This window comes from Capsicum annuum, chromosome 8 (assembly GCF_002878395.1).
Source record: "Capsicum annuum cultivar UCD-10X-F1 chromosome 8, UCD10Xv1.1, whole genome shotgun sequence".
NCBI lineage: Eukaryota > Viridiplantae > Streptophyta > Magnoliopsida > Solanales > Solanaceae > Capsicum > Capsicum annuum.
In genome coordinates, this window is record NC_061118.1 from 135,383,321 (window position 1) to 135,395,819 (window position 12,499).

Sequence of the window (12,499 nt, forward strand, 5' to 3'; positions counted from 1 at the left end):
TTTGAGATTTATGTACCATCAGTTAAAGATTAGAGAATCAGATATTCCAAAGACAAATTTTCAAACTCGATAAGGTCATTATGAGTTTTTGGTCATGTCATTGGGTTAACCAATGCCCCTACAATATTTATGGAGTTTATGAACCAAATATTTTAATCATATCTCTACTCCTTTATGATTGTATTTATAGATAGTCGACATGTAATGCATTTCAGGATTGTGCTCTAGGGGTTGATTGATGAGAAGTTGTATGCTAAGTTTCCTAAGTGTGTGTTTTGGTTGGATTCTATCTCTTTCTTTTGTCATGTGGTAACTAAGGATGGTATTATGGTTGATCTGGCTAAGATTGTGATAATTTGTTACTAGGCTAGAACTACTTCTCCACTGAGATTAAGTTTTTTGTCGGTTTACGAGTTAATATTGGCATTTTATAGAGTGTTCTCATCTATTACAGCTCATTTGACCAAGTTAACTTAGAAAAGAGTGGTTTTTTAGTGGTCAAATACATGTGAGAAGAGCTTTCATAAGCTTAATGAGTTGATGAATTAGGCTCATATCTTGATTTTGACTAAGAGAGGTATGGATTTTACCATATTTTGTGATGCTTCAAGTGTTGGTTTGGGTGTAGTGTTTATGCTAGAGGGAAAGGTGATTGCTTATGCCTCTCATTTGTTGAATCATCATGCGAGAAATCACCCTAACCATGATTTAGAGTTAGTATTTTTAGTTTTTGTGTAGAAGTTTTTGCATCATTACTAGTATGGAGTGAATTGTGAGATTTTCTTAGACCATTTTATCCATCGGTACTTCTTCGGACAGCGAGATCTTAGTATGATGTAGTGGTATTGGCTTGAGTTGCTCAAGGGTTATGCCATCTCTATTTTGTATCAGTTTAGCAATACTAATGTGGTTGCGGATACCTTGAGTTAAAATTTGATTGGTATGGCATATTTAGATCATCTCTAACACAGGAAAGGCCGTTAATATTAGAGGTTCGGTCTTTAGCTAACAGATGGTTAGGCTTGATATTTTGACACCCATGTGTGTTTTAGCCTTTTTTTATGCAAGATATTTCTTTATGAAGCATATTTAAACTCACCAATTTAATGATGATAGGGATAAGGTGTTAATTGGAAAGGCTAAGCAAACCCCTTGTGATTCTAGTAGTGTATTGACGATTAGTGGTCGAGTTTGTGTGCAGAGAGACAGAGATTGGGTGAGAATGGTTTTAGTGGAGGCCCATTTCTCTAGATATTTTATTCATCTAAGTCTGACCAAGATTTATTAGAATTTGAAGTAGCGTTATTAGTGGGGTGGTATAAATAAGGAAATGGCGGATTTTATAGCTTGTTATGTGTGTTGCCATCAGGTGAAGGCTGAACATCAGAGATTTCCCATTCTTCAGTTAAAGTAGGAGTAAATCACTCATTACTTTATGAATGGGTGTCCTTGTACTTCTCGCAGCTCTAACAGTAATTAGGTTATCGTGGATAGGTTCCCAATTAAGATTTCCATCGGTGCTAAGAGGTTAGGTCGTATCTATATTTTTTGAGATAGTTCTCCTTCAGGGGGTACCTATGTCTATTATTTTAGAAAGAGGCTCAGCGTTCACTTCTAGCTTCTAGCGGACTTTTGAGGAGGAGTTGTGTACTTGGGTTGACCCTTAGCACAATTTTCCACCCTCATACTGATGGTTTATTAGATCAAACTATTAGAGTTTTGGAGTATATGTTTTGTGCATATGTTACGGATTTGAGGGGTTAGTGGGAGCTACATTTGGCCTTGGTGGAGTTTGCTTATAATAATAGCTACCATTCGAGTATCGAGATATCCCCTTTTGAGGCATTGTATAATAGGCATTGTCGATCCCCTTTTGATTGGTTTGAGACTTCAAAGGATAGACCCATGCTACTAACTTGATTTGTTAGTCTTTGGATAGAGTTTGGAAGATCTAAAATAGGCTTTGAGCAGCTTATAATAGGTAAAAATAATATGCAGACCGCAGGTTTTGTGACTTGAAGTTTGGGATTTGTGATAGAGTCTCCCTTCGTACGTCATCCATTAAAGGCATGATGAGGTTTGAGAAGAGGGGCAAGCTTAGTCCCAGGTATAATGGGTCTTTTGAGATTCTTCAGATAGTTGAGGAAGTGTGCTTATAAGTTGGCCTTACCTCTAGACTTTCAGTCATCTATCTAGTTTTTCATGTATCTATACTTGGCACTATTTTCCAAATGAGGGTCACTGCTTCATTTGGACTCAGCTCAGTAGGATGAGAGGTTGACCTAGGTTGAGGAGTGTGTTTATTTTAGACAGGAATGTGAGACAGTTGCGTTCTAAATATATTCCAATTGTTATGGTTCAGTGGAGGCACCTTCCTTTTAAGGAGGCTACTAGGGAGGTCGAGTCTAATATGTGTAATAGTTACCCTCAGCTTTTTGTCGATTCTGGTATTTTTTTGCCTTTAGTTCGGGGATCAAATAGATTTTTAGTGGTAGATGTTTAATGACCTAAATTTATGAAATTTTTATTTTTATTTTTTTAGAATATGTTACCTTTCTTTGTAGTTGCTACATGTTGATTTTGAGGTTCGAGAGTGATTGTCACAATTTTTGAAATGTGATCGAGAACCATTTATGCGAGTTTGGGGATGGTTGGTACTATTCTTGGTTGTATGAGATGCTCTTTACTTATCACACCACTTCTTGAATTTATGACGACATTCATTTCAATTTTTTTATTATTATTATACTGGTATTGGTCTGACTTCCTTTGAGGAGTCTCGACTTTGTCTTATTTTTGTTGATACATGCATTTTCTTTTAAGTATGGGTAATTGTCTTACTTATCAAGGTTCAGCCACTATAAGCGTCATCATGATCCATTTTTGGATCGTGACAAGAGGAATGAGAAAAATAACAAAGAAAACTACTGAAATTAAAGAAAATTATTTTATTAATAATTCAAAGGCATAAATTTTTAGCTTTAATTTCTAACAAAAAATAAATAAAAAATGATGTTCACATATTTATAAATTAAAATAACACCAAAAGAGGAAACTAACACCTAAAGCTATATATGACTCTAGTAAAAAATATAATTTAAAATACTAAAAATTAGCTACCGATAAACTAAAATTTTGCAAAATAAATCATTCAAAGAGAATGTAGCTAGCTAGAAGTGGGCATTCGGTTTGTTTGATTTCAATGTTTAATATCGATTCGGTTTTTCGATCTTTGGATTGACCAAAATTACAACAGTAACCAAATAGAAATAAATTTGTTTGGTTTGATTTCTACAAATTCAATTTGGTTATTTAGAATTTTTATTTCGGTTTTGAAGATTAAAGTAATGAGACTTTCTTTGTCGTAACTGGCCTTTCAAAATTGATGATTTTTTTTAGAAAAATAATTATTTTCAAACCTATTTTTCATTCCCAAATATAAATAACTCAACATGTATAAAATGAAATGAAATAATCATAAGTTTAACATAACACATAACTGCATCATACATAAATTTAGGTTACTTATTATATATATATATATATATATATATATATATATATATATATATAGTGAAATGTGTTTATTTATATAATTTCAGTTTTTCGGTTTAACCTAATTTTTTTCTTGAGAAATCGAAAATCGAACCGTTTAACTGAATTTCTAAAATCTGAAATCGAAACTGAAATCAAAATTAGATTTTGATTTGATTTTTTATTTTTTTCGATTTGAACCAAAATATGCCTAGCCCTATAACTAGCTGTTTTATTTATGCGATATCCAGAGACATATTTTTTACAGTGCTTTCTAGGTAAAGTCAAAATCCACTCAATGTGAAAAACTATTTTTCTAGTTACATTCTTTCTCCTGATATCTTTTTAAAAATGCATCTATTTTCTTATATTAGTTTTAGGTGTTCGGTTATGTGGATATTTGAATTGACTATTTAAAAATAGTTTATAAGTCAAATGATAAAAGTGACAAGTAGAAAATATATAATTTTGACAAGAAAAAGTTGTTCGAATGGTGATCATCTATCTCTTCCAATCCCAAAGTTGTGAGTTTGAGTTATTAAGGAGTAAAAGGGGTGAGGGCTCTTACGAAGGGTAAAAAAAGAGATTACCCAACTTTTAACTTTTGGCTTATTTTATATTTTTTGTTTGACAAAAAATAAGTGTTTAAAATCACATTGTATATTTTTCGAGTCCCCCCCCCCCCCTCCCCTCCCCCCGAAAAAACTTAGAAATCAAAAATACTTTAAATAAGTTAATCGTAATACCATCTAATTATTTAAGTATAAACAACATAAATTTCAGACCTTATGTACTTAATTACCTTCTCTCCTAGATATGTTTTCTCTCTCTCGGATTTCAAACATACATATAGATATCTCACTAACCTTATACATTACATCTTTTGTATAAGGTATAACCGTTTTACCTATATTTAAGAAAAATAAATCAGCCACCTTTATTATCTAACGCATTAACAACAATCATTAAATTAGTGATTAGTGAAACCTTAAAATCAGTAACAGTAATTCAAATTGAAAAAAAATAATAATTAGAATATCACAACTATTTCGTTAATAAAATTTGGCATTTCTCCCCTACTAATTCTTCCTGCATTAGTTCAATATCTGTTTTCCTACAAAGCTCTAACATCAATATGAACATCACAATTCTCATAAGGTATTCTTGTATTTGACAGTCAAAAAAAGTATATCAATGCTTAAAAAGTGATGGTATTGTTGTTTCAAAAAATATATCATTTTTGAGGTTGATTTCGGCCATTGTATCAGAACTGAATATTAATGAATGTAGAAAAAGATATGGCTTGGCCATTTTCAAAACAATTGGCCCACATTTGGGTCATTGGAGATTCATGGTCAATCGGTCCAAACAAATTCTTTATTACGGTTATTTCATAATTTGGGTCATTTTGGTTAAGGTAGTTAGATACAGTTCATATAGCATATTGGTTCAATCTATATACCCTACTCATATAGCTCATAAAAAATAGACCAGCAAATTTATGAGTAAAAGTTGTATCATTGTTATATAAAAAATATATATATGTAATATGATGTGCATAAAATTAATATCATTGTTGCATAATTATATATATTGTATCAATATTGTATAAAACTACCAGCAAATAGCTAGAAAATGGAATTAAAATTCAATAATCATTTTCGTGTCAATAGTTTCATTCGAAGTATTATTTATGTCCTTTCCTATTTTAGTATGTTGTGTGCGCTTTAGTTTTTAATTGATACCCTAAATGTACATGAGCTTTAAGTTGTTAAAAAATGTCTACATTTTCATTGCAATTTAGATGGGTACGTTTGCAAATTTGTACAACCTATTTCCTGCGTTGAATCTTATGAATTAAAAACCTTAATGGTAGCTAGATTCTAACTTCTAGCTAGATAATGTATTACTCGCATGTAGTACCGAATTCAATGATATACTTAAGTGCACAACGAAATAAAATTCTTCAACATTATGATCAAATTAATAATAATATTCACACAACTCAATCAATATTAAGGACAATTTGTTTTGAATTAGAGAAAAGTCATCAAAACACACCTGAATTTATTCGCTCAATTTACTTTAGCCATTTAACTTCACTGGCAATTATTTACCCGCTTAACAATTTTATAGTGAATTAAATATAACCCTGAAGATATAATACCACTCTCACAATGAAGAGTGCATTACACGCATCCATACATCAGCACCATATCACTGCCACGTCGGAGCCGTGCAAAAAAAATATTTTTAATCCCCTCCCCAACCCCCCCCCCCCCCCCCCCCCCCCCCCCCCCCCCCCCCCCCCCCCCCCCCCCCCCCCCCCCCCCACCCTTCCCCCCCCCCCCCCCCCCCCCCCTCTATGGCCACCCTTACCACCTCAGTTCAACCATTGCAACAACATCAAAAAATTTACCATTAACACAACATTCTCACCCTTCACCCACTCCACAAAAACAACAATCACACCTGCACATTTACAAACTCATTTCAATTTTCTTTCTCTTGAATGATAATTGTTATAGAAAAGAAAAAAATCGGTCAATTAATCTCCTCAAAAATTTTAATGTAATTATTTTCAACAGAAAAAAAGCGGAGTCGAAGATGACGTCAATTCATATTTGTATAGTTCATCACCTACCATTGATTTTAAAAAACAGTAAGACTTGTGATCAATTCATGAAGAAAACTTATTTAGGAAATTACAGGAAGAAAAATTTATAAATTACCAAATTAATTGAAATCAACACAAGTCTCAGTTTCCTTGAGATCGAGGGATTTGAGTTTGCCATAAATAGAAAGGGGGTGGAGTGGAATGGAGTGGTGTGGCAGGTTGAAGGAGGAGAAAGGGGATGGGGTTTTGGAGAATTTGGAATGGGGTGGTGATGTGGGGGGTGGGGGAAGGGGGGAGGACGGAGGGGGAAGGGGGTTGTTTTTTCCTTTTTCTTTTTTATATATATTTATATATTAGTGGGTCTTTTTAAAAAAAATAAATGAAAATCACGCGTTTGTATATCTTTTTTCCTTTTTTTTTTTTTAATGTCACAAACCTTTAGAGATTGAAATTAATTTATTATAAAGTTGTTAAGGGTGTAAATAAATGAAAGTTAGTTTGAATGCTTAAGTAAATTGAGCAACAAGTTCAAAAGTAAAATGATAACTTATTTCGATAACATCACTTGACATAAAAAAGTAGAGTACATAATATAGAACTATGTCCTCACAATCACAACAATTTTACTGAATTGGTAGTATTTTATTCTCACACACACACAAAAGACAACACACCATTATTTATCTTAAGGAGATTTCCAAGAGCATTTGATGCTCATTAACACTTGCGGTAGCAAAAGCAATAACGGTAAATGCCTTTTCTGATGCACTGGCCCTTGATTGTCCTGGAATCCTCTATTTTGCACTTATTGAGACAAATCTCACTCAATAAGCAAAATTTGGTACGATATTCCTTGCTCCTCCATCGACATGTTTTGCCCTCAGCAGCCTGCATCTCTGCATATAATAATAACATCTTCATAACTTCTTCCAAATCATATATTTGAATTCAAATATATATGAATTTAATTCTTCTAAAATATAAATAATAGATTATTGCATGTATAAACTATTACATATTACATAGAGAGTGCAGGTCTAAGTGTGCAACGACATAATTAGCCTGTACCACGAAAGGGTTGCGGCAAGTCAACAACAATGGTGAATAGTTGATTTATGATGAATTCTTGCAATTCTATTTAATATTTGATTGCAATTTGTTCTAAATAGAGCAAAATGGATGGTAAGTAATACTTATAGAGATCAACTGCAAGTAGATTGGGATCAATTAAGGCGTAACTATCATTATTGTTGTAACAACTATTTCCTGGAAGTATTAATATGTTAATGTAGTATTCTGTATTGTCACAAATAAAATAGCAAACAAATTAAGAAGTACAAACCATTGGATGAGATGAGGAGGAAGCATAAGAGGAGGGCAAGGAAGGCTGTGTAGCTTAATAGTGACTTTGCCATATTCCTATACTTTGGATGTAATTAATGATCTTTCTATTTTATTTGAAGTGATTTGTGTGCTGAAACCATCAAGTGAAAGAAGTATTTATAGCAAGGCCTTGCAATTTATTTAATGGATAAGTCAATTGTTCCAATAAAAATGTAAGCAACTGGTTGGCTATTCAAACAAAGGAAGAAACGAGGAGTTGATGAAAAGAAGCGTTTGATATTATGAATTTATATACATACCAAATATTTGATACCTTAAGATGGATCATTTAAGAAATGAAGCAAGAGAACGTAGATATTTAGATGGACGGAGAATGGATATATTGCATAAAAGAACTGAGTTTGAGGGGAATATTAGTCATTTGATTGGTTGGTTATATGAACTTTCACCTTATTGGTAGGGATTCGATTCGTAATAATTCCCTTCCCTAGTTCTCCTTCACCATCTCATCTTTTGAAAAAAAGAATCTCTACAATATCAATGTGTGCAACAAAATTTTATCAGTACGAAATTCGAATTATATTAAATTAAAAATATATTAATTCAAATAAATATTGTGGATTAATATAATTAGATTAACTAGTATAGGTACACACGCGATGCGCGAAATACTTATTTATGAAAATATCACTAAAAAAATACTAACTTATTCATTTGAAATAATAAAATTAAAATTTTAAAATTTCTTACTGTATCATATTAACATATTTTAAATTGATTATGAAATATCAAAAATAATTGTTCATAGTAAAATTATAATTAATCATTAATATATAATTATAGTTGTAATTATTTTAAATATTTGGATATGAAAAAAATGAAACTAGTATTTTATCATATTTTATTGACAACTTTAAAAGATAATAAATATAAAATGTTAAACATTAAATAATTGTTATTCTATATATTTGTAATCATTAAGATATGTGACTACAATTTTAATATTTCATTTAAAATTTTACTTTTTTCTGATTATCAATTCAAAATCAGCAACTACACTAAAACTATTCGATTATTTCTAATTTTTCAAATTTAAAAATTTACTTCTCAGTTATAAAACTAAGCACATACGATTTATTATTTTTCTTATTTAAGAAATAAAAAAAGATTTTCTCCTTCCCCTACCCCTGTGTGTGTATTTTTTTTTGGAAAAATATTTTTTCTACCCATCCCTACCCCTACCTACATCGATCATCCCGCATACACCACCTCCTAATCATGAACCACCTTTCTTACCCCTCGCCCCATCCATCACAATTTCGTGCTCTCCCCCTTCCAGCCACAATATTCATCACTTTATATATAATAATTTTTGGTTCTTTTTCTTTTTGTGTGTGTATATATATACACACACAAATGACTAAAAAATATTTTTTAAAATTTCCAACTTACTAAACACATATATATTGTAAATTAATTCATATTATTAACAAAAATATTTTAATTAATCAACAAAAAATTTTCAAAAACAAAAAGTAAATAAGTACTCAACTGGTGTGCAATTTGATTTTTGATTATTTAAATATAATTTATGCCAATCATTTTTATATTTTAAGTTTGTTTTTAGTTTGAACACATATTTAAAAAATTTACTATAATTTTTAGAGTTTGTATAGAAAATCTCCGATTAAAGATGAAGAAATACTTATTACTTCACATAATCTTTGGTGGTGAAAGAGAATGAACTACTAATTTTGCACATAGTTTGCTTCGATCCATAATCATTGATAGAAAAATATTTTCAAAAATCTTAATCAAATCCACATGACAGAATAGAAAAATATATTTTTCTTCATTACCGAATCCTTTTATCGTTTATACGGAACAAAGTTCGACCTCAAAACACCATAGTTCAACTGAATTTTTTCTATAAAATTTTGTGCATAAATAAAATAAAAAAAAACTTACCATAAAAAGAAACAACGGTCGAGAACTAACAATCTGAAGATATCATTAGAGTATTTTTGGCGCTGATACCATATAAATGCAAAGAAAGTTGGATGAAAAAAGTAAATGTTATTTGATAAGCCTCCAATTATGTTTACATACATGAACTAAAACAATATACCTAAACTAACTCCTAAACAAATGTCTAAAATTATAGAAAAAACATAATTCTAGTCTAACTTATATTCTGAGTAGTGGTACAACAATAGTAAAACATTAGTTACAGCACTATTTCACAGTGATATTACTATACTTTTGGATTCAGACGGATCGACAAGAGAACATTGAGGTTCATATAGCTCATGCTTTTGAGCAAGGGGAGTACTATGAATAGCTAGATGTTGTCCCGAACTAACAATCTGCATTTATATGCTAAATGCTTTTGACTAAAATTTTCAATAAAAAATAATTTTCTACCTATCATTAGATACATAATATATTGATTTTGTCAAAAATCAAGCAACTAAACATAGGATGAAAACTATTACTTACTTGAATTTAAGGACTGATTCTAGTAGAATAAATTTAATATGTAATACAACCATCATTCATCTGCATAGAAAAAAAGCTAATGAACAACATATTAAAGCAAAATCAATTTCTAGAGAATGAAAAGTATAAGGAATATAGTAAATAATACAACCAGCATAAAGAATGCAGTAAATAACATTATATATCATTATAATAGTATATATAAGAGAGGTTAATAAATTAGAATTTCATTTCAACTCAAACTTTATTTAAATTTGAATTCAAATATCAAATCATATTTTTTTATTTAAAAAAGATCTATACTCTTCCTTATCCTTAATTTTAAATACAATATATATATATATATATATATATATATATATATATATATATATTTTATAATCTATATAATTAAATTGAGAGAAACATTTAAAATTAATAAGATTTATTCAAACATTTTTTATAATTAATAATAATAAATAAAAAATGATCAATTTGTTACTCATTCTTGTCCTTGCTATTTTATTTTATTTTTTCTCTTTCTCTCATTTATCTTCATTTCTTTCGTTTAACTGTTTTCTTATTTTCTATTTTATTATTACTTTTTAAACAAAATTAACAAATAAGTGAGCCATTGACTCATTCTCTAGTTGATATAGAGAAGATAACTCGTTCTCTAGTTCAATGTCTTATTTTAGTAGCTTATTTATTGTAAGTAATCTTCGTCTACTACTATTACTTTTATTATTATTATTATTATTATTATTATTATTTTAATTATAATAATAATACTTATTATTATTATTATTATAATTATTATTATTGGTACATATGAAAATATAAGTTTATGAAAAGCAGTAAAAGTTCATTAATGTGATGTGACTACTATTACGTGTAACGTACTATCATTATGTTCTTCCTCTTCCTCTTCCTCCTCTTCCTCTTCTTCCTCCTCCTCCTTCTCCTCCTCCTCCTCCTCTCCTCTCTTCTCCTTCTCCTTCTCCTCCTCCTCCTCCTCCTCCTCCTCCTCCTCCTTCTTACCACAACTTACTATATTTTATTTTTTTTATTATCTTACCCAAAGTATGACTTCTTGAAAACCCTAAATATGAATTTTTTAATTGTCTTATTTATCAAGGCTCAGTTGTGCTAAGTGTCATCATGACCTGCTTTTGGATCATGACAAGAGGAACGAGAAAAATAAAAAAAAAATTACTGCAATTAAAAAAATTTATTTTATTAATAATTTAAAGACATAAATTTATAGCTTTAATTTCTAACGAAAAATAAATAAATAATGATGTTCACTTAGTTGTAAATTCAAATAATACAGAAAGAGGAAACTAACACCTAAAGCTATAGATGACTTGTAAAGAATAATTTAAAATACAAAAAATTAGCTACCGATAAGAAAAAAATTTGCAAAATAAATCATTTAGAGATAATGTAACTAGCTGTTTTATTTATGCCATATCCAGAGACATTTTTTTTACAGTGCTTTATGAAAAAAGTCACAATCCACTCAATGTGAAAAACTGTTATACCAATTGCATTATTTCTAGGGGTGTGCATCAGTCGATCTGGTTCGGTTTTACGTGTTATTGATTCAGTTTATTGATTTTTGATTTTTAAATATGTAAAACCAATAACCAACCACTAAGATATTTTCTTATCGGTTTCGGTTTATCGGTTTTTTGTCCTTAACGGTTCAGTTTTTGGTTTAACCAATAAGAAACTACTTATAAAATAGAAATAGTAACAACTAACATAAAAAAATGAAATCTTAATTAACGCCAAAACCTATGCAATGCATTTTAGTTTACAAGAATCTTCAAACTTGAACTAAATGTCAGTTAGGAAAAAAATTGAATCCTAATTGTTGGAAGCTATAAATGCTTCAAGCTTTTTATTACGATAATAACCGAACTTTATATTGTGTCTTTGTTGTCCTGAATAGGTTAATACTTTGTGAATCACTGAATTATGAATTAGTAGTGCGTATAATCCATATACATACACATATCTATACATATATATATATATATACATACACATATCTATATATATATACACACATACATACACATATCTATATATATATATATATTCATACACACACACACACATATATATATATATACATACACACATATATATATACATACACACACACACATCTATATATATATATATATATATATATATATGATAATATTGACAATTGTGATTGTTCGAACTCTTGCTCTCTCTCTCCTCCCAACGGCTCTCTCTCTCCTCCTCTCTCTCTCTCCCGACCCTCTCTCCACCCCCAGCCTGCCGGCCCCCGGTTCCCGGCGCCGTCGCTGACCTTCGGCGCCGACCCGATCCGGCCACCGGCTCCGACCTACGGTCGCCGGCAACGGCTCTCTCTCTCTCCTCCCAACGGCTCTCTCTCTCCTCCTCTCTCTCTCTCCCGACCCTCTCTCCACCCCCAGCCTGCCGGCCCCCGGTTCCCGGCGCCGTCGCTGACCTTCGGCGCCGACCCGA